At 42.3% G+C, this 18,939-nt stretch overlaps 1 protein-coding gene and 1 non-coding gene across 2 annotated transcripts in view; both read left to right on the plus strand.

Annotated features, from left to right (window-relative positions):
- LOC145410368 (cyclin-dependent kinases regulatory subunit 1-like) overlaps positions 1-18,939 on the plus strand; it is a 146,456-nt gene that overhangs the window by 88,902 nt on the left and 38,615 nt on the right. The window lies entirely within an intron of this gene.
- Positions 18,540-18,658, plus strand: LOC145410518 (5S ribosomal RNA). The gene has a single exon (XR_013899302.1). It is a non-coding gene; the product is annotated as a 5S ribosomal RNA (ribosomal RNA).

Genomic DNA, 18,939 nt, shown 5'->3' on the forward strand with positions numbered 1-18,939 from the left:
TACTTTCAATTTTCTCCTTTCACATACCCTTCCAAACTCCTTTACCAACTGTCTCAATCTCTCCTTTGAATCAGCCACCAGTGCAGTATCATCTGGAAACAGCACCTGATTCAGCTTCCACTCTCAACCATCAACATACACCAGACTCAGACCTCCACCTAACACACTTGCATTCACCTTCCTTACAACACCACCCACATAAATACTAAACAACCAAGGCAACATCACACATCCCTGCCGCAGCCCCACTCTCACGGAAACCAATCATTCAGTATTTCCCACTCTTACACACGCTCTACTATTTACATAAAAACTTTTCACTCCTCTTAGCAACCTACAGTCAAGTCCATATAATCTTAACCCTCTCAGTGTCAGTCACGTGATTTGCGTATCATGTGGATTTTCTAAGTTTGTTCAGTCACTCGAATCGCGTTCCTAAGCACAAAAAAATTAGCCAAAAATTAAGTTTCTGGTGAAATCGCATCAAATTTTGACGCATTGTAGCGAGTACAGCACTTTCCAACGGTAAGGCATTGGCAACACTGAGCTGCCTCACGGGGCCCAGGACGTAGCGATAAACCTCAGTCTCTTCCAAGCAGCCAGGCGGTGAGGTTACGTCAGGTGTACTGTCCCTTTAATCCCTACACCGCGGGCTTGTTTACCAATTACTTGCGTGTCCCGCGGGGTTATTTGGGCTCCGACAGACTCTCAAAAAATATTTGCTAAAAATCAGTTATTAGTCCTAGAATAATAAAATTATATATGCTTATAGCACATACCTTCAGCTTTCTCCTGGAATGATTGTTGAGCCTTCGTCAGTTTCCGTAGGACTTGTGGAGACCTCTGAAGTAGGGTAACTAAGTCTCCACTTTACACTTCCCGACAACCCGTTATATGATTACCACAGCCAGATACAAACACTATAAACACTATTCTACCATTTTCAAGTAGTTTGGGATCCATACTAAAAAAAAAACAGTGTGAAAGCAATGGAAATTACGAGCGCGTCTGATCGCCGCACTTGCGCTAGTTCGCTCTAGGCACTCTGTCATTTATTATTCATAAAACCCCTCACACTTTATATTTCTATTACTATATCACACTTATATATATCTGGAGTCTTTCTCCATAAGTTTCCTTCAGTCGTATTATTTTATTGTCACTGAAGTCATTCTATTTTTCAGTCAGTAAAATATGTAGAGAGCCTCGGATTCACTCTCACTGTTATAACATAAATTATTTGTACTCATATTCTTATATTACTAATTACTTACATTACTATTTACATTTTCTATTTTATTTTCAATATTTACCCTTCTATTTTACTTACAATATGTTATTCACTGTCACTTTCAGTAAGATGAAACTATAATACACTGTTCAATCATATGAACTGAACATCCATTGCTTTCACCTGCTATTTACACATTATTTACACATTATTTCCAAATAATTCTGCTTCCACACTTGCACTGTTAGAACTGCTTCTGGCTGTGATAATTGAAGAAGCAGGTTACACAGAGGGGAACCTGGCATTCAGCGCACTGCCAAGAGGTGCGTTTATGCTCAGGTGTGCGGCGTGTGGTATGCGCACATACCTGACACCTGCGAATCGCAGCCTTCCTTTTCCCTGTGGCAGGCATTAGCTCAAGTCTGTGCCGATCCATATACGCCCTCTGCTCAAGTCGGTCGGGAAGTGTAACTGGATGGCGCCTTGGAGTTGCTGCCTGCACCTTACCATATTTTTCCAGCAGCTGCTGGACACAAGTCCTGGCGAACAACCTCAGGGAGAAGGACTTGGGTGGCTTTACCTTCATCTTGTACAGGATGAAGGCGTTCAGCATCGTCATATCAATGAGATGCAGAAAAACTTTCCTGTACCACCTAGTATTCTTCCTGAGGCAGTCGATCTCACCAATCATCATGTCGGACTTGTCCACCAGCCTCATGTTTATATTATAGTCCAACACAGCATCAGGTTTCATCACAGGTTCGCCTGTCCTACGGTCGACCTTCCCACTGTCTCTCATCTCCCTCTTATGTACGGTGGTGAGCATGTGCACGACTCTCTTGTCATGCCACCGTATTGCCAGCATCTTCTCAGACTTGCGTAGGTGCACGTCTCCTCGCTGCGAGTTTCCCGCCTCTGGGAATTTGGGGAAATTGGCACGATTACTTTTCACAGTGCCGCAGGAGCCAATGCCGTGCTCAGAAAGGTATTTGGCAAGTTTCGGTGGTGTATAGTAGTTGTCTGTATACAGCACATGATTCCCACCAAAATACTTTTCTAGGAGCACTTTCACTACACAGCCTGAGAAGCCAAGGGGGTGTGTTTTATCGAGATCGACAGTGCTGGCTGAATATATGACGAAGTCAAGGATGTACCCCGTCTTACAGTCGCACAGTACAAAGAACTTAATTCCAAAGCGATGGCGTTTGCTTGGAATGTACTGGACAAACCGAAGACGTCCTCTGAACAGAACCAAGGACTCATCAATGACAACCTTCTGAAATGGGTGGAAGAATGAGATGAACTTATCCTTCATTCTGTTCAGAATCTCCCGGATCTTCCAGAGTGGGTTGGTTTGGGAAGGTACATCATTATCGGCAAAGTGCAGGTTTTCCATGATGTTCCGGAAGCGATCTCTGGCCATGTACTTGTTGAAGGTCGGTGAGGGTAGTAAGGGGTCCATGGACCAGTATTCTTCCAACTCATGCTTCTTGGAGTGTGGCATAAGAAGCATGAGGGCAAAGAACACATACAGCTCCTGCACTCCCAGCATGGTCCACTGTTGCATCTTGGCTGCACCTGTACCACTAGCAGCACGTTGTGATTCGAACCTGTTGGTCTCATCACATATGTGCTGCATGACTTCGTCATCTAGGAAGGCCAAAAGGTAGTCGACACGCTCAGCATTTTCGTCCATAGTGAAGGCAGGCTGAACTCCTGACGAGCTCTCATCGAAAACCAGGTTTTCGGGGACAAAATCTGACCCTTCCGTCCACGCGAAGGCGTCCAGGATTCCCTGGCGTGGCGGTGGAGGGATGGTGGTGGTGGTGGTGGTGGAGGTTGGCTGAGAGGGAGGCTTATCTCGGTCAAGGTCACTCGCACTGACCCTAGGTTGCCGTACAGCACTAGCAGCCCTTACCCTACTAGCTACACTACTTCTCACTCTCTTAGATCTACCTCTACCTCTACGGCCGGCCTTCACTGTTGATGCTGGTGGTGACTCCGATGACGAAGACTCCGGAGATAACTCAGCCGACGATGATGACGAGATGAGTAAAGCGGGGCTTGGGGAATGGGGAGGTGAATGCTCTCGTGACTCATGGCGGGCTGGGTCACGTGGGGGCATTGTTCTGGGGCTAACACACCGCCTTTTCACTCCCTTCCCAAATTCTTTTCCTTCCTGCACTAAAGGCTCCTTTCCCTTGGAGCTAGACACAGATTCACTGGTAGGAGCACTTGTTGTCGCTGTTTCTGGTGCGATAACTTCACCCGGCTCATCACACGATTCACCGGAATCGTCAATCTCGCTGTCCATTATTTTCATCGACAATTCAGCAAGTTCTCGTGCCACTGCAGAGTCACTGAGGCCTTTCCTGCTTGCCTCAACACTTTTCTTGGGGGTAGAGGTCACGGGGCCCTTTGCAATGGGCACAGAAGCGGCAGGAATGGCGGGGCGTGAGTGTGACATGTTGTCTCTGCAGTGGAGGACAAGGAACTAAATGCCACGGCTTATCTGAGAAGGGAAGGGTTGACAATGACACTTTAGGCTGACTGCTGCTAACTTACAGGCTAATTTTTTATAGGTAGAAAATCTCGGCAATAAATAAAGAAATAGGTAGTTCCAGGTGAATGTAAATGTCAATTAGGATTCTCCCTTCCTTTCTGATATATATTTTTATTACAGACATCGATTACAAGGCATAAATCAAAGGGGAAATTACCGTGGTAATGTAGCGAATGAATGCACGTGAGGTTTTGTCAGGTGATAATTAGGCAATTTCTGGAGTATAACACTATCACTTACCTGTTTTTTTTTGGTATATATTATTGGGTAAAAATATAGGGCATAGGGCTTATTTCAATGGATGAAATCTGTGGAAAAAGAAGGGGGAAATTTCCGTAGCGCAGCGCGGCGTGGGAGGTGAGAGGAGAGGGTAATGGAGGGCAGATAGGGAGGGGGGTCACGAAGGGGGTAAATTATCTGAGAAGGGAAGGGTTGACAATGACACTTTAGGCTTACTGCTGCTAACTTACATGCTAATTTTTTATAGGTAGAAAATCTCGGCAATAAATAAAGAAATAGGTAGTTCCAGGTGAATGTAAATGTCAATTAGGATTCTCCCTTCCTTTCTGATATATTTTTTTATTACAGACATCGATTACAAGGCATAAATCAGAGGGGAAATTACCGTGGTAATGTAGCGAATGAATGCACGTGAGGTGTTGTCAGGTGATAATTAGGCAATTTCTGGAGTATAACACTATCACTTACCTTTTTTTTTTTGGTATATATTATTGGGTAAAAATATAGGGCATAGGGCTTATTTCAATGGATGAAATCTGTGGAAAGAGAAGGGGGAAATTTCCGTAGCGCAGCGCGGCGTGGGAGGTGAGAGAGGGTAATGGAGGGCAGGTAGGGAGGGGAGTCAGGAAGGGGGTAAAATAGCTAAAATGTCAACAATGGATGGGAGTACAGATGAGATTTGGAGTGCTGACTAGTGTTGGACATTGGCAGGACTGATATATGATACAAGCCACCACTTGAGAGCCCGGGATAATTCAAAATAACACAGAATCACAAAAGTGACGCCCCGCGGTATGATCCATCGTAGCCGAGCGTCACGAAAGTGACGCCCCGCGGTTAAGGGGTTAAACTCCTACTAATTCTCGCCCTCCTACCCGAGCTGAAGCCCCTATGGACTCAGTGTGATAATGCAATATTTGTGAGCATATTTGTATGTGATATTGTCGATGGAACATAGATACATGTCACGAAAAGGAATTGTGTCCATTATCAAGCGTTAGGCTTAGAGCCGATATGCGTGTTCACTGTTGCGGGGTTTTGCCTCTCGCCCTCCCCAAGGCCCTGTGGCGTGATTACAAATTCGTATATAATGAAGCCAATGCGTAAACTGTATTTTGTGTGAAAGATATTGTGGCTGGCTTGGTGAAATTATGGAACCATAGTGTGGAATGGGGCAGGCATCACGTACAGTTTTTATAGTCCGGAAGGAAGAATTAGAGGTGTTCGGGGATGGAACTATTGTGATTCTGATAGTGAAAATGCGTATGGAATTGTGTGAAATATACTTCAAACATGCTGCAGGTGTTCGTGCAGGAGTGTGGTGTGTGCCAATACAATAGAGTTGCAGCGAGTGTTCACAGAGAAATATTTCATGCATTGACTGACTTAGCTAAAACAAAGCGCAAGTGTCAGAGACAAGAAATATGCCACAGCCACACATACATACGTATGTCATGCAGCAAATGTTCGTGGAGAAATCTACTGTTTGCATCGCATGTTTCATTCATTCATTGCCAGACGCCATGTATCCCAAACGGGGTGGCCAAGGGCTCATAGTTAATTATTTTACAGGGAGGGGCATTAATCCTCCACCAACCCCACTTGACACGTAGGTGTTTTAGGCAGATGTATCGCAAGGAGAGAAGAAAGTATGCAACAGCCACACACACACACACACACACACACACACACACACACACACACACACACACACACACACACACACACACACACTCATCCACACCCACACCCACCCACACACACACACTCACCCACACACATACACGCTCACTTACTACATAACTCCTCATCTTCAAGCTACTGCCAGCATCTCAATACCTCTGGAGGAAGTAAGTTATCCATATTTTGTTGATCTGTATATTGACCTATTTTTATAGTTCAATATTTTTTACACAAATAAGTAATGTTTTTTACATACACACATATGAGATGGAAGAAAGTTCTGCTTCAGTATCAGAACCTAGCAAAAAGATATTTTACATGTATACTTTGAGTAAAAAAAGAAAATAATAAAACGTAACGAGCGAAAATATGTAGCCGTGGGTGAGGCAGAGAAAATGTTTTTTATCTCGCTTGCGGGTGAGGAAGAGTATTCTACGTTTGTCGTCCAATTACTCCAGAACTATTGGACGTATCGATTTCCTGTAAGAACCATGATAAAGAGTAGTAAATAATATGTATGTTCATTTGCAGAATATAAGCCTCTGGGAGCATTTTCTGTTGGAAAAGTTGGGGGAACAGACTGTTTCGGTAAAGTCGAAAGCACTCGGAGGAGTAATCTCACTTTGTCGGCCAATTACTCAATAACTATTGGACGTATAGATTTCCTGTAAGAACCATGATAAAGAGCAGTAAATTCTACATATGTACAAAACATAACAATGTATATCTATGATAAGAATTCGTCGTTACGTAGGCGGGAATATTGCATATGCTGTGCGCACGTCACAAAAGTGACATGGATGCGAGTTCCCAGTCGTTTTTGGCAATTTACTCGAGAACTATGAGGCGTATCAAAAAAAGGATTAGGTCATTAGAAAGCTGGCGAAATTCTGCATAATATTATGCAATAAAAACATAACGTGCGAGAAAATTTTGGTTTTAGAGTTCCTTGATTTTTTTCAAAAATGGCTTTCAGTTTTTGGCTATTTTCTCAAAAACTATAAATAGTATCAACACCGGATTTTTCTCTTTAGAAAGCTGATGAAATTCTCTATCAAAGCTTCTAATAACATTTTCCTGTATAATGGAAAACATTCAAATGGTGATGTTGGGAAGTGAACGTGACGTAGCGAAATTTTATTCATGGCCGCCTAATGTTGTTTTATTCGTGTTTTCCTGTTTTTTTGTGGTGCCTATCAGCTAGAACAAACATTGACGAATAAGATGACATAGGTTTCATGGCAGTATATTGATGTTTGGGTGGTGAAAATAAGGAAAGAATACATGTTATTTGCCGCGCGCAGGCAGCCGGGCCTGGCGGCCTCGCAGATAAAATTGAGCGCCGGAAAACTTACTGAAACTTATCATGCGCAAGAGGGTTAAAACAGTCCACAAAGCCTCCCTATCAATTCTATCATACACTTTCTCTAAATCCACGAAAGCCCAAAACACATCCTTGCCTTCCACTAAACTTTTTCACACACCTGTCTCACAGTAAACACCTGATCCATGCATCCCCTCCCTCTCCTAAACCCACACTGCTCATCATCAATCACTCCCTCTGTACCCTCTCTAACTCTCTTAATTAACACTCTGCCATACACCTTACCTACAACACTCAACAGACTTATACCCCTAAAGCTAGTACATTCACACTTATCACACTTACCTTTATACAACGGGACCACACAAGCACTTTCCCGCTCAACTGGCACCATACCTCTCACAAAATACACATTCAATAATCGTACTAACCAGTCAACAATAGTTGCTCCACCATCTTTCAGGCATTCCACAGCACGCTCGTCCATACTGCAGCTTTCCCTGTTTTCATCTCCTTTACTGCCTCCTGCACTTCCTCCATTCTAATCAAAGAATCATTCAACTCTCCTTGCACCCTTCCATCTACCACAATCTCAGGCTCCCTTTCCTTCTCTGCGTTTAACAATCTGTCAAAATACTCCTCCCATTTCTTCCTTCCTGCATCCATCTCATTTAACATCTTTCCATCCTTTGCTATTACTCGCTTTTCCTTCCCAGACTCTCCCTTTCGCACCCATTTCACTTCCTTCCAAAATATTTCCTTATTCTGTTGAAAATTCTCAGTCAACTGCCTACCCCACCTTTTATCTGCTGCCACTTTAGCATCACGCACAGCCCTTCTTGCCCTATTCTTCTTTTCCTTATACCTCTCATATGACAGCTAATCCTCCCTCTGCAGCCACACTTCATATATACGTCTCTTCTCAGCCACAGCCATACTTACTTCCTCATACCACCATTCATTTCCCTTTCTTACACCACTACCCACTCCTCTCACACCACACACCTCTTCTGCATGCCCCATTATAGCACTCTTAAGCAACTGCCATTCCTCCTCCTCACTGTCATTCTCCTGATCTTTCACTGCATTCCACTCATCTTTCAATTTCTCCTGGTACTCTATCATTTTCTTTCATTTATCCAACTCAATCACTTTCAAAACCTCCCTGCCACACGTAACTCTCCTAGCTGTCACCCATCTCTTACCTACTCTCAATTTTCTCTCCACCAGGCAGTGGTCAGATATACCTCCACCCTCCCCTCTCAAAACTCTCACATCCAACAATCTTCCTATTACATTCCTAGACACAACCACATAGTCCATCAAAGCTCTATCAACAACCCTTCCACCCTCCTGTCTCACCCATGTATACTTATAAATATCTTTCTTCTCAAACAACTTATTTCCAAACACCATCTCTCGCTCAATGCACATCCCTATCATTCGTTCCCCATTTTCATTTCTTCCAAGCACACCATGCGTACCAAGTACACCTTCAACTGCTACATTTCCCACTCTAGCATTCAGATCTCCCATCATTACCACATTCACATTCACTCCAAAACTCTGCAGACACTCATCAACATCATTCCAGAAAAAACTCCCTCTCTTCTGCATCCCTTTTGCTACCAGGGCCATATGCACTCACAAATACCCACAACTTACGTTCAAATTTCATTTTCACCCACATCAGTCTCGATGACACCTTCCATTCACTCACACACTGCTGCACTTCCGGGCTCACTAGCAAGGCCACACCTTCTCTTGCCCTTCCTCTATTAACACCTGACAATCTTCCATTCACACTTCCAAACTTAGACTCACCTTTCCTTTTCATCCTTGTTTCACTCAAAGCTGACACATCCAACTTTCTTCTCACAAACATTCTCCCAATCTCCTCCCTTTTAGACTCAGTTGTACTACATCCACGTACATTCATAGACCCAATCTTCAGGGTATGGGGATAACTCAGTCCCCCATCCCTTTCTATGGCCTGTCTCTATTTAGGAACTAAAAAACAGAGAAGGGGGTCCCTAGTCAAGGCCTTCTAAAAATAGAAGGCCCCGTCAATGGGGGGGACGGTAAGCCGTAACGTGCACTAGGTAGGTCTAGGTAGTGTTGGGTCACCTATGGTCGGGAGAGGTCACGCTGTGTGTTCAATGACAATAAGGACGGAAAAACATTGTATTATATTGGTATTTACATTATTTGTACCGGTATGTTTTATTAAGGTAATAATGCCTTACATGTGTTGTGTTCCCAGATGTAAGGGAAATTATAAAAATGGACCAAAAGTTAGTGTATTTTCCTTCCCACAAGATAAAGAACTTGCCTCCAAGTGGCTTAATGGTTTATATTTTCCTCTCTTATCCAGCCCCAGCCACGTCTGTGTATATGGCTTTGGTCCTACACTCTAGCATGGCTAAAGCCTCATTTTTCTTATATTCAATACAATTATGATGACTTAAAGCTTCTCACTGTACTCTCTACACTTTTCTGATAATACTGAACAGAAAATAATGTTGTACTTACCCTGCTATTCTGATTTGGAGTGAACTGGTCGGCTGACCAGTTCACTCCAAATCAGAATAGCAGGGTAAGTACAACATTATTTTCTGTTCAGTATTATCAGAAAAGTGTAGAGAGTACAGTGAGAAGCTTTAAGTCTTCATAATTGTATTGAATATAAGAAAAATGAGGCTTTAGCCATGCTAGAGTGTAGGACTAAAGCCATATACACAGACGTGGCTGGGGCTGGATAAGAGAGGAAAATATATACCATCATTTTTCCTACATATCTCCACAGGTTTTCCTCAATAAACAAAGTGAATCGAATTCAAACGAAGTCTGCATTACCTTGTTCACACTAGAGACAAGTCTGATTACCCCCTGTATAACAGGCCCAATATAACACCCCCAATATATCATCAATATAACACCCCAGTATAACACTCCAATATAACACCCGCAATATAACACCCCAATATACCACCAATATAATAGCCCCAATATACTACCAATATAATACCAGCAATATAGCACTCCAATATATCATCAATATAACAGCCCCAGTATACCACCAATATGACATCCCAGTATACTACCAGTATAACAGCCCCAATTTAGGAGAGGAAATCAAACTTAAATAATGTAGAGAAATTCAGTATAACAGTATCTGAGACTGATATAGGAAAATGTAAGGAGGTGTTGCCTGTGATAGTTTATTTAGCTGGGTACTGCTATTATGCTGTATTTAAAAAAATGAAGTGTAATTACTGCTGGGATTTGGTTACATGCACCAAAGAGAATGATATGCCTGAAAGTCATGACTACATTGATGGCATTAGTAGAGGATTTCTGATGCACCCAGATCCTACAGTCACACACATTGTCATGTGCAATTACATCATCATAAACAAATTGGCCAAAGATCCTCAGTTTCTTACAATTACCAACCAACGAACTGCTGCAAGTACAGTAACATTTAATGTATTAGCTGATGATGATGCTTTCCTTCCAACAGACTCCTGCCTTGCTGGTCACAATTCAGAAAAAATAGAAAAAATGGTAATTTGGGCATCAACTAATGCACTTCTCAATAATTATTGTTCCAGAGAAAACAATTATCTAACTGCACATAAGATCACTAATACAGGAAAAAAAGAAAGAAAGCTAGAAACACTAACTCAGACAGGAAAGAAACAAAAAGACTCCCCACAGGCTTCAGAGTTAGAGAAAAACAAGTAGGAAATAATTATGTATAATGTCACCCTGACATACAGTATACTGTATATATATATATATATATATAACATATAATGTGTATATATATATATATATATATATATATATATAACATATAATGTGTATATATATATATATATATATATATATATATATATATATATATACAGTATATACTGTATATATATATACTATATATATATATATATATATATATATATATATATATATATATACAGTATATACTGTATATATATATATATATATATATATATATATATATATATATATATATATATATATATATATATATGTAACTAATGCAATAATTTATACTAGATCTCAGATATGTCACTATATAAGTTTCTTTTGTAGTAACTGTTCTTTTACCATTGTGTGTGTGTGTGTGTGTGTATGTGTACGTGTGTGTGATTTCAGATGTCACTACATACGTTTCTTTTGTAGTAACTCTTCTTTTACCATTGTAAATTTTTTGCATGAATAAAATTATGAGTACCAATAAGTCTGTTGATATAAAATAATATCAGTTAAACAACACACACACACACACACACACACACACACACACACACACACACACACACACACACACACACACACACACACACACACACACACACACACACACACACACACACACACACACACAAAAAACAGCATTAGTGTGGCAGAACTTTGACTACTACCTGACCACCCATCTTGCCCCTGACCTACACGGCTGACGTCACGAGAGGATTGGAGAGGCCTTCTGTTTTTAGAAGGCCTTGCCCTAGTTCCCCCACCCCATCCCTTTTAGTCTCCTTTTACGGCACGCGGGGAATACGGTGGTAGAATTCTTCCTAACCCAACCTGGCCGCGGAGTAGTAGTACCACCCCATAGTGTGGCCAGATTGTCTGAAGCTACCTGGAAAAATCCTCCTTGTCGCCGACAACACCTGTTGACACCCACAACTTGTGGCTGATGTGAACCCAGCTGTAGAGATATTTTTTTTTACTGGCCAATACCACCACCTTAATGCAGCCATTGTACCAGGAAGTTATTGGCAACTTCAACTTGTTCTACACCCAGCGACTGTCTAAACATCTCAAAAGTGCGACAGAGAAGCTTACAGAGGTCACACTGATGGAAGAGGAATTCGGAGAAAGTCCAGACAGTTCAACAGCACCCTCTCATTCACCTTCACCTGAGCGCTCACCCTTGCCAGCTGAACGAGACTCACTGTTACCAGGGACATGCGCTGCCACATCGCCGCCTAGAGTAACTTCTCAAGATCCCAGCCACTATGCCACACCGTCAGTAACATCAACAAACCCTGCAGCTATGACGGTTGCCCAGTTTTGGAAGAAATACATGAAAGATTGTGCTGAAAATATTGTAGCTGCCTGGGACAGTGTAAACTTGGCGACAGTGAACCATACCTGGAGAAAACTACACCTAACACCATACTTTACCACCTCTCATGAGACTGATGTCCTTCAATGTCCTGAAGAAAGCAGAAGAACAACCTTGGCAGAGCTTCACAGGATTCCACGGTGTTAAGGAGTTGCTCAGGAGGATGTGACGGTCTTAGTGCAGCAAAGAAAGGAGACAACAAGAAGGAAGCAATGCATTAAGTCGTTATGATCAATGAGGCAGAGGTAGAGCAGGAGGCAAGACTAGCTGCTGCTGGCACCGACTCACCTCCTCTGCACCTCCCCATGAGTATGCATCATGTAACCAAGGTCCTACATGCTGCTGAGACCTTGGAAGAAGCAGTCAACAAGGAACCTAAATGAAACTCATTGTCAGGAAGTGCTAAGTAATATGGAGAACTGTGCGAGTCATTATGCTGATCTGCACAGGAAGCACATCAACCGGAGTCAGTCACTCATCACCAAGTTTCTCCAGTGTCCCCAGGACAAATGATGAGTGTAGAGGAAATTGAACTACAGGCAGGAGCAGCACCTTTCCTTGACGATGATAATGCTTCTGTGGGTAATTTCCAAGGCTTCATGAGTGAGGTTGAGGAGGAGGAGCAACCACTACCACCTAGTGACCCCAACAACCCTCCTCCTGGGGGTCAGAAGGAATACCAACAGCCTCAGAAAACACCTATCCTTCCCAACAAGCTCATCAACACTCACCTTAAAGGTCTGTAAATTATTCATGGTATCAAAACATTTTTGGGTTAATTTTTTAGGAGCACTTTTCCAAGGCTTACTGGCAATAATGCTTCTTCCTTAAGTTCTTATATTTGTCCAATTCGGGTTTGGTCCAACACGGCACACATGTGCGACAATACAGTAAAACCTCGATATAACGGACTTCGATAGACCGGAATTCGCTTTTATCGGAATCGAGGAGCTACCGGACTAAATTACTGTATATCAGAAAACGTCCGATAAAGCCAGAAGCAGTCCGGACTGCCTGACCACTTCAGCTATGTTCACGACAATAAGGTAAATAAAAGACGTGTTTATCAGTGTACAGTACAGTATTATATATATATCATACCATTTGATTAACCCCTAATGCGCGGCCATCGACAGCCGACCCCCCCCCCCCCCCCGGGTGGCGGCGTTCGATCGCGGTCTGAGTACCTGTAGGAAAATATTAGCCAAAAATCAGAGATTAACCCTAGAACATTATACTTGGTATGGCAGATAGTACTTACATTCAGCTTTCTCCAGAGACAGGTGTTGAGCCTTCGTGGACTACCCAAGGACTTGTGGAGACTTGCAAAGTTGGGTAACAAAATCTTCACTTTCACACCTCCAGCAACCCAGTTTCCCCTCTACCACAGCCTCATTCTGTCACAGTAAACTTTATACTACAACGTCCAGGTAGTTTGGAATCCGTATTTGTACAGTAAGCACTGAAAATAAGGCTAAAATCAACGAAGTGTACGGCTGACATGCAGCGCGGTGGCGGTCTTCCCGTCACTCAACAAACATTTCCATTTTCACAGCTAAAAACACGTATACTACATTATTTTCAATCATATTACTTCCCAAAAGATCACTGCAGCGCGCTTTTTATTCTGCCTTACGCCCGTTACTTTATTCTCGTTCCTGTCAGCCGCTCGCACTGACTCGGAAGAGCTAGAACTCGCCATAATGTCACTTTGAAAGCCTGCAGTAAACTGACACTAAACAGGGGCAAACCGTGCGAAAAAAAGCTAGTTTTACAACTGGGGAAACAAGTGTTTCCTATTAGCATAAACTGCTTGTGAGAGGAGAGCGCAGATTTACAGTTCTGAGCAGTCAGAGCGCTGCCATGTATCACAGCCAGGCTGGCCGAGCCGTGGTGGGGGGGAGGGGGGAAAAACGCGATACTTGGCAACAACGGAGGTCAGTAGTACAGAGGTAAAGTATGCTAATTGTAGCTAAAGGGTGGTGGTACTGATAGACAATACCAGCTGGAACATCCTTGCCCGCATTTATTCAAAATTAACTTGAATCGCAAATGTGACGCTCCACCGTTATGTCCTTTTCGGTGAGCGTCGCAAACGCGACGCCCCGCGTTGTAGAGGTTAATGTAGTGAAGTGTAACACAGTACAGTACTGCAATGACAGTGAAAACAGTTAAAAAAACGTTGGTGAAATCCGGACTAATGTCTGATATACTGTATCGGAAAAAGTCCGGATTAGCAGGGTGAAGTCCAGATGTCGCTTTTATTGAAATATCGCTTTTTTCAGAATGGCTTGGAACCCAATTAGTCCATTATATTGGGGTTTTGCTGCATTCCCATGTTGGATGCGAGGGTACTGTATCTTAATTAAAACACTGGCCAGGGACATTGGTCGGTAGCTGAGTGGATTCTATCTATTTCCTTTCTTGAATAAGGGAACAATATTTGCTTTCTTCCAAAAATCAGGTAGTTTACCATGACTTAAGGATTCCTTGAATATAAAATATACTGGTCTACTTATCTTTTTTGCACATTCATGTAGCACCTAACCTGAAATTTCATCAAGACCATTTGCTTCTCCTTTGTCTAATTTGTTCAACTCTTGCTGTACCTCTTGCTCCAATATTCTTCTATCTGGTGATGTGTGTATGGGCATGCATGTTCCTCACTATGTCTCTCAAAATTACTCTCTTAGGCTATGTAAAAAGTTATTGGAATTTTTTGTTAAGTACAGTATTTCACAAATACAGTATCTTCTTGGATACAGATTATCCCCTCATCCATGACGGACTGTACTTTATCCTTAATGTTGGTTTTGCTTCGGATGCAGCTGTAAAACAACATAGGTTAATCACTACTTTTATTTATAAAGTCTTCCTCAAACAGTCTTTGAGCTTCTCTTTGTGTTCTTGTACTACCATTTCTTGCCTGTTTATAGCTGTTATATGTCCTCTCACTATTGAGTCTTCTGTCTCTATTGCAAGTCTCTTTTCTCTTCTAATTTTTTACATTCTGTGTTAAACCATGTCTTTATCCTTATTTTTGTTCCTTTGTGGTGAGGGATATAATTTTGGACTCCTGTTTAACCCGCCGCGTGCCGGCTATGTTTAGCCCCCAGTGCCTGCCATTTTTCGACCTTTTTTTTTTTTTTTTTTTTTTTTTTTTTTTTTGCTAAAATGATAGATTTTGATGTGGAAACAACGAATTTCGCCATTAAAATGCTCACCGAGACTCGGAAATGGGTTTTATTCAATCCAGCACACTCGTCTACATGTATAGCCACTCTCTCACGCTCACCACGTACGTGAGAGAAAGCTGTTTTCTATGTAAGGTATACTCAGGTATTTATGCTGGGAAGGTATAGCAATGTTCAGTACACTTTTCTGATTACTTATTACTTCAGCATCTATCACAATTTTCGTGTCTTCCTCGTTGTGAATGCATTATCTTACACTTACTTGAAGATAGGTACAACCTGACTTCATTATGTACAGTCCTGGCACTTACAAGAAGGTATTTACAACTTGATCTCACTATATAGTCCTTACACTTACAAGAAAATATTTACAACTTACTATCTATCTATCTATCTATTGCCAGATGCCTTAATCCCCTAAGGGGTGGCCACTTGACTTTGAGTTATTTGTTTTACGGGGAGGGGCACTAATCCTCCACCAACCCACTTGTTGACATGTAGGGAGCACGTATGGTTTGGTTATATGGTTACCACCCAGCATTGTAAATGGTTTCTTGGCTTACAAGAAACCATTTGGCTTGTCACTCAATGTAAGGCCACCTGTAAAGGAAAGAAAGGCAATAAGAAGTGACAGGAAAGATGGGAGAAATAGGAAGAGAGAAGGGCAGGCACAGAAAAAGAATGATGAAGGCTAAGGAAGAAGTAGGCAGCACTACATCAAGTGAGTGGATGATGGATTTACAACTTACACTTACATGAAAATATTTACAAAATGCCTTCACTATGTACAGCACTGGGTGAGGCACATAGCCAGAGTGAGGCAGAGCGAGCGTGAAGAGGGAAGCGAGTGAGTGTATGGCCTTGACAGCCGGGGGGGATGGTAAAGGAGCAGTTACCTTACATGTCTGCCAATTTTTACCAACGAATCTCGAAAAATGCGGTCACAGTGAAGTTTATTATTTTAGACCGTTTTAAAACGGCACTGGCACTGAGTGCGCAATTACATCAGACCGTTTTAAAACGGAACTGGCACAGGGCGGGTTAATAAAATTCAAAGAATTTTTAATATACAGTAATCCCTTTAATATCTGGATGCCCAATAACCGGAAACCCCACCACTATCCGGACATTTTGGGCCCAGGCCTTTGTAACCCAAAAATTGTCAAAAAACGAAAAAAAAAAAGATCCGATTTTTTCCATCTGTAATTTGAACTTGGCGCACGGGTGACTTGGAGGCGGTTTGTTTGTGGCCACCCCAAACGGGATTAAGGCATCTGGCAATAGATAGATAGATAGAGAGTCGGAGCTCAAACATCCTCGTGGGATGTGCAAGGGGAGCAAAAACAACCCCGCGATGTAGGGGTTAGGGGATCTAAGCCATGAAGAAAGACTAGAAAAACTGAACTTACCAACATTACAAGAGAGAAGGAAAAGAGGAGACATGATTATGCTCTATAAATGCATCACAGGGAAAGAGAAAAGAGACATGAGTGAGTATATAACATATGGGGAAACATCAGCAAGAGGACATAGCAAAACAACCGCATAAAAAGAGGAGGTGATAAAGATGTAAGGAAAATCAGTTTCCCAAATAGGGTAGTTGATCAATGGAATGCACCACTGAATGAAATGGTGTGTGCCAAAACTATTAGTAAATTTATGGTTATCTATGATAAAACTGGTTTAATACACAAGATAGTACGAGGTTGACTCATTCCTGTAAAGATACAATTAGGTTAGAACAGTTAGGTTAGAATACACACACACACACACACACACACACACACACACACACACACACACACACACACACACACACACACACAGTACTCAGTTGTTTTGCTTACTTGACCAGAATCATATTTCCTGGAGCATATTACAAAGGGGACATTATTAAACTTTTGTATATTAATATTTTTGAAGGAAAGTAAGATTAGACAACTGTGTGATGGCTGTGGTGTGGTGAACCTCAATTTTGATCATCCAGCTGCCTCAAGAGACTCGCCCACACTGAGAATTGAAGGTGTTTGATTGTGCTGCCCTCTCACAGGCAAAAATATTGCCACACCAAATCACCATGGTCAAAAATTTACTTGTGTGTGTGTGTACACCTCTAACATCACACTTAACCATGCTGCAGTGCTGCACAACCCCACCAATAAGATCTGTGGAGTGACATGACACTGGACTCTCATTCACGGACCACATACAAGGGATAAAGACGTGATGCACTATTAGACTCGTTGCATTTATGGCATTTACAGGGATTGACTTTGAGTAACAAAGAGAAGTAGCCTCCCATCTCTTCAGAAAATGTCAGACCTGTTATGGCCTATGTGTCCCTGGCATGGCCCTCAGTGCTATTAAACATCCACTATAACACCTTGCAGACCATACAAAACAGTACTCCATCCTTCATCACTGGATGCACCAATAGCCACCATTCCCATATCTCACTTTGATACCAAAGCCCTCTCTGTTAGAGAATATCTTGACATGGAGAGGCATTCAGTTTCTACACGGCAGCCTCCACTAGCACACAATGCCATTGCCATTACATGACAGCCACACAACACAACCAAACACAAAAAACAATACCACACCCCCATCAGTAACATCCCACTTCCAGACACTCCAACACTAGCAGTGAAGAAACACCAACTTACTTTTTTCACACACTGGGCAGCCCAACACGTCATTTAGAACACAGGGCTCTCTCGCAGCATTCACCCATCAGAGGTATCCTTAAATAGAGCTGATTGAGTTCACCTAGGTAGGCATAGATCAGTTGTCGCCCACCTTTTCTCAGTTACCAGCTTAGCTTTGGGCAGAATGGAATAACAGGTGACATGTTCCCCACTTGTAGAATAGGACCAGATAACATAACACATAATGGAGCACTGCACAACACATACCACACCAAGACAGATACAAATAAGTAGAGTAGGGAACCTATTTGACATTTCCATAGAAGCAGTTGCGTAATTGCAGTTGACAGGTCTACTGGGCCAGCATTTTAACACATGGATGTTCTATGCTTATGCCACCCATTCCTCGCAAGTCATTCCGTGTATCTGTACTTCTGTATGGGAATTAATCCTTTTACGTCATTATTACATCTCTTTAATTTATTCTCATTACCTATTGCCAACGGCCATGCCACGTTGAGTACACCGCTTCCCATCCGATCAGCGAAGTTAAGCAACGTTGGGTCTGGTTAGTACTTGGATGGGTGACCGCCTGGGAACACCAGATGCTGTTGGCATCCCTACGTCAAGTGGGGTTGGTGGAGGATTAGTGCCCCTCCCTGTAAAACAATTAACTCTAAGCCATTGGCCACCCCATTTGGGATACATGGCGTCTGGCAATGGATGGATGGATGGACCTATTGTCCTTCAGACATAAACATTAAAGGTCCTCTCTCTTCATTTGTTTCATTTTTCATACACCTTTAACCCTCATATTAATTTCCCTCTCTTCTTTCCCATAATGATGGTAGATTTGTTTTCCAGTCTTTCTTTATTGGAAAACTCTGGCCAGGAATCA

Source organism: Coenobita brevimanus, chromosome 85 (genome assembly GCF_032717465.1).
Source record: "Coenobita brevimanus isolate Jiangsu-jjx chromosome 85, ASM3271746v2, whole genome shotgun sequence".
Classification (NCBI taxonomy): Eukaryota; Metazoa; Arthropoda; class Malacostraca; order Decapoda; family Coenobitidae; genus Coenobita; species Coenobita brevimanus.